At 40.2% G+C, this 5,797-nt stretch overlaps 1 non-coding gene across 1 annotated transcript; it reads right to left on the reverse strand.

The window, feature by feature from the left end:
- Positions 1-4,177: 4,177 nt before the first annotated feature.
- On the reverse strand, positions 4,178-4,369 carry LOC116975681. Its single transcript, XR_004412693.1, has one exon. It is a non-coding gene; the product is annotated as a U2 spliceosomal RNA (small nuclear RNA).
- Positions 4,370-5,797: the final 1,428 nt, after the last annotated feature.

The following is a 5,797-nucleotide window of genomic DNA, read 5'->3' on the forward strand; positions in this document are numbered from 1 at the left end:
GAAGAGCAGAGCAAGAAAGAGAGAGAGTGAAAGAGCTAGTGAACGTGTAAACCCCTAAACTACCAAAGAGTGTAGTCGCAGAGTGAATAAGAAAAAACTTATAAAAAAATAAAAAGACAAAAACGAAAAATAATAAAAAGAAGAGAAAAAAAAGAGACCAAAACGTGTTGATATACCTGCTTCATTTCTCACCACACCCATCACCCTGCCCGTAAATCGGTTTAATTCCGGTTGTGTTGCACCATACTATGCTTGTAATGAATCAATGAAAGGAGACCATATCTTTAAAAATTGCTCTGATTTTCCTGCTAAGATGAGTCTCATATCTTCAAGATGTAGCGTCTCAGACATGCTTGTGGTCCACATTTTAAGAGTTGGGGTGGGTGCATTTTTCCTAAATTTAAGTATGTTTTTTTGCCATTATCAGGCCATAATTAGGGAAACGTCTTTGAAATATTGATAGCTCAGAGCAGGCTCCTGTTGTTCCAAAAATAATCAATTCTGTATGGGGTCCAGTTTTGTTTTTAATAATTTTGACAAGATTTCTAAGATTCCATTGCAAAATTTATGGAGTTTTATGCAAGAGGCAAAGGAGTGTGTTATAGTTGCTTCTTGAGATAGACATTTGTCGCAGATAGGAGATACATTTGGAAACATTTTGTTCAGTTTAGTTTTTGAGTAATATAGTCTGTGTAGTATTTTAAATTGAATTTGAATATGTCTTACATTAATCGAACAATTATGTACATATAGGAGATATTTTTCCCATCTGTCTTTGGGGATTTTTAGGCTTAATTCCTGTTCCCATTCTCTTCTAATTACATCTAACGATGGAATTTCTATATTTAGAATGATATTGTACAAGTATGATGTTAAATTATTTGACTCTGCGTTTCTATTCAAACCTTCATCTAATATATCTGGCAACAGAGTTTGGTATTCGTGGGTATATGTTTTCAAATAATCTCGAATTTGAAGATATCTAATATATTGATTACCGTTCGGACTGTATTTTGATTGTAATTTCTGGAATGTAATTTCCCATTTCGTACAAATCTCCAACCTTTTTAATTCCTAGTCTTTCCCAATGAATAAACGTTTTATCTATAATAGATGGTTTGAACGACGGATTATTAGCTATTGGAGAAAGAAGAGATAGATTTCTTAGTTTAAGAGTAAATTTTACATGTCTCCAAATTCGTAAAGTGCTATGAATAATCGGGTTTTTCTTGTATATTGTATTCTTCAACTTTATTGGGGAGAGAAGGATCGAGCGTATATTAAAAGGCGAACAATTCTCTCTCTCCATTACTAACCAATCGACCTGTTGACATGAATTATCCAGCCAGTGAATTACATTTTTAATATTCACTGCCCTGTAATAGTACAAGAAATTGGGGAGCGCCAGTCCACCGATTTCTTTGGGTTTACATAAATGTCGTCTATGAATTCTGTGTGATTTATATTCCCAAATAAAATTTGTAATCTGGGAATCAAGTTTTTAAAAAAAAGTTTTTAGGTAAATATATCGGTATTGATTGAAATAAATAGAGAATTTGTGGTAGGAAAATCATTTTTATGGCATTTATTCTGCCTAAGAGACATCGGAAGTGTTTTCCAGAATTGAATAAGAGCGTTTAATTTAGTAATTAAAGGCAGGAAGTTTGCATTGAATAAAGAATTATATTTTCTAGTTACTTGGATACCCAGGTATTTAAATTTTTCTGTAGCAGTTCTAAAAGGAAATTTTAAAAGGTTTGTCGACTCTTGGGGTTTTATCGCCATGATTTCACTTTTATTCCAGTTTATTCTATATCCTGAGAAAGAACCGAATTCCTTTATTAGATTTAATATATTTGGTATACTAACTTGAGAGTTTGTAATGTATAATAGTAAGATTAAACGAGAACTTACCAGTTTGAAGTTTGATCTGTATTTTATGAGGAGTTACGATGAGGGATTACGTGAAGAACCCGCTCAGTGCGCAGGCGCGGCATACTTCCAAGCAGCGGTGTGGAATCACAGATAGACACAGTTATTTGAAGTAAACATAGTAAAGATAAGGAGACATCAATTTATTAGTTTGATCCATATAATGAGGGTGGGAGCGGAGGGCACGTAATCCCTCATCGTAACTCCTCATAAAATACAGATCAAACTTCAAACTGGTAAGTTCTCGTTTAATCTTACTATTTTACTTCGGAGTCACGTGAGTGACTACGTGAAGACTTCAAAGCTCTGTGATTTCAAACCGTGTAACAGTTCATACTTCACTCGCTGCCGAAGTCATTCGAGGGAGGAAGTATGTTATCGTAATCAACCATCAATCTGTTTGTAAAAAACAATAATGGTGTTATTAACAACAACAAGACCAATTGCTCCCCCGGGCTTAAATTATATATTTTTTGCAGATTCTTTTTCTGCAAACGATACAGGTTCTGTCAGTGGTTTGTTATAAAAGTTTGGAACGTATACTCCCTAGACCACCCTGCAGTAGCCAGGATGTGGTCCATAGGCTCGTCCATCCTCTTAGTTACTGACGTGGAAGCTGTTCTGGTGGAATAAGATTTTATACACGTTAGTATTTACTCCAGCAACTCCCAGTACCTGCTTGAGCCACTAGAGATAGTTTAGCTCGTCACCCGACCATGAGGTTTCCTGTGGCTGACCCATAAGGCTTTTTCCTCTCCCTCGGTATTCCTTATTGTGTCGATCTCTAAGTGGGTCATGACACATAAAACGTGGTTCAGGTGGGTATGCCCGGAATTTCATGACTGGACCTGATGTTCCTGGTCTGTTCTGTTTGGCCAACCCTTGAATGGGCATGTGACACTATCTGGTGTTATAACCATGTTGTCCCATCGCAGTAGATGGGAGAGCTGGCTCTTTGTGTTGATGTAAGGCCACCAGCATGTCCATCTTCAGGGTAGGCTGTTCCAGGGTGAGTGACCTGGCTGGTGATCATCCCCTAAGGTATGTCAGGATTTCACTGACATCCCAATTTGGGTTTACCTATTTCTGGGGAATGGATTGATATACCTCTCCTGTATCTGATCACCAGTGAGCGGTACCCAAGTTGAGTAGGCTAACAGAACATGTCCTTCATTGTGGTGAAGACCTGCCAGGAGCTCCAGTACAGTTTTTTGTTATAGTTGAATGTGTAATTCCTGTTTTGGAAACAGTGTACCATTTCTTGATGCTCCTCAGGTATGTTCCCTAGGATATGTGACGGAATACTGTCATCAGGTTGATAGTGCTGCTGATCCAAGCACAGCAATGGTCTTCCCAATTCTGCAATTCTTTTAATGACCATGTCGAGGATCACTGGGAACCATGCTTGTGGACTTGGTCCACTGTAATTTGCGTAGTACCCGACTGATGAAGCCGTAGTACCTATTGAAGAGGTAGAAGGAAAGGAAAACATAGAGATTAGGTTCCCCCCACCCCTCAATACGCGGTAATGTCTCCATTGCCGCTGCCTTGAGATTGGTTTCATGTGACGTAAGTTAGTACGTGGTGATTTAATTGGATATAAGGAATCAATATCTGGTGTCCATATTGCTTAGTGATTTCAGCAAATATTTTTGGTTTAAATGTATGTTTACAGTATTTAGCTCACCTGATAGGTGAGTTACTGATGGTCAAACATGTTTGACGACATACGGTTTCCAATTGTTAATAAATTGTCCCCTAATATCGATGTTCTCCGCCCAAGTGGTTTGGTATATGCCACCACTGATGTTGTTATCTTATAAACGAACATGCAAATTTGGTGGATTACTGAGCAAATGCTTCACTAGAATTAAGTAAGTTAATATATAACATGTTTAAGTCAATTCATATTGGCATTAAGTATTACAAGCTCAGTAACACATCAGGACACATAAGATGTTACTCAAAACAGGTGGAAGTGTACAACCATAATCCTTCCTGCCGATAAATTCCATGATAACACTACAGATTAATCAATTTGCCCCCATATTACAGGTATGGAGATAGTTTTGAACACTAGTATCTCAGCTCATAGGAAAGGTACAAAGTTCAGTAGCTGGTAATGCTGCTATATCCCAATTACTTTGCCACGTAGTTGATTGGTGGTTAATGCACCATGACTGATAGTCTTAATGAATACCAGATAACAACGTTGTGGATGGTCAACGTAAATATCTGGATATATATTTTGTGCACCGTTCCCAGAGGCACTGCAATACTGGGTCGATGCGTGGAGTGGACGGAGCAAGCCCCTATTCCATCTCCCTGCTCCAAAATTCAATTTAATATATGGTCCCTAGATAAGGGACGTATCAGATTATTAAACTGATAAGAACAGATACTACACTTGATCTTAGCCAAAAGGCCGAGAAGCGATGCAGCTAAAGCTGTATCCAAGGATAGTTTGTCGTTAATATATAGACATGCCATGACGGAATGTTTCTAAGTGTCAGGGCTAGTTGATTCTGGATAACTTTGACTTAAATGCCGCAACGCTCATCATGGTTACTCCATCCAGGTAATTGCGGTATATCCGAAACTTATATGAGAAGGTACTGAATAGTGTGCATCTTCAAGGTCGATGTCTACCATAAAGTATCCTTGGATCCATGGTAGTAGTTACAAATCCCATGAATGGGTATACCTGGTGAAATACTCAAGTGGTTTATCAACGATGGTGCGACATTCACCATCGTGGGAGGGTAGACCACTTGGGGTGCTTGCTGAATTGGTGGCAAGATATTAATTCTATTCCCCTTGTATTTATTTTTTGGTATATAACTACCAAGAGTGATAGCTTCCTAACCAGGCGTGATTCATCCACCCCTTGTTAGTACAACCCTTAACCTTTATGTGATGGTAGGAACCATACTTATCTGTCTTCATTGTTGTTTTCTTCGGTTTCTGGTTCCTTGTTCTTGTAGGGACGATGTTTGTTGGGGGGTGGCACATTTTCCCCTGGGGCCTGCTCTGGGCCGTGGCCTAAAATGCTACAGGTTTGGCATGCAGGCCCCGAGCTTTCACCAGTACCATGAGGTAGACGCCCCTGGTGGACACGTAGAGGTACTGCTGTCTGGTTTAGTGTGGTGCTCATTCCAGACTCTGCCCTCTTGTGCCGAATAGTTTGAACACTTCGTCCAGTTTTTTAGGACTGGTTTGGTAAGTGCCAGGTAGCAGGATCTGTGCTTATGAGGTCGGCGTTCTCATAGTCCTGTTAATTTCATAGATTGAGGGCAGGTTTGTGAGTTCATTTCAGAAGTTATGAGGTATACCGTTGAACAGTAGGGTCAGGTGTTTTGCCATACTACCCTGCCCTTCTGGAATGAGCAGGTGGACATGATAGCCGACGTCAGGGTACCAAATGCATTTTTAAATATTTAGGTTAAATGCGCTGCTCAATGTATCCCCCAATAATGGCGGGCACTTTGAGTAAATGCAATTTAGGGGAGGCGTGATAAAACCAACGCCTCATGGCTACCTGTCTTGGAGAGGTTTTTTGGAAAAGACAGGTAGTAAGCTGGCCATCAGTTGAGACTGAAAAGCCATCTCGCTAGTGGTGGAGCCACATAGCGGCCACACCCAGCAGCTCTTCCTGATCCTGTACCTCAAGCATACTCCCGATATTGTTCAGCCAGTGACCCCTCTTCATGACCAGCCCAGCCACTGGTCACCCCAAAGCTAACCACACTAAGGAGGAAGCGATGGGCAGTGCCTAGGCACTGTGGAGGGTATGCCTGAACCCTCCAGCGAGACTGCCCCTCACGTAGCGTGTCTCGCAGGAGCTCCTGCTCCAGGAGCCGCTCCA

This window comes from Amblyraja radiata, chromosome 7 (assembly GCF_010909765.2).
Source record: "Amblyraja radiata isolate CabotCenter1 chromosome 7, sAmbRad1.1.pri, whole genome shotgun sequence".
NCBI lineage: Eukaryota > Metazoa > Chordata > Chondrichthyes > Rajiformes > Rajidae > Amblyraja > Amblyraja radiata.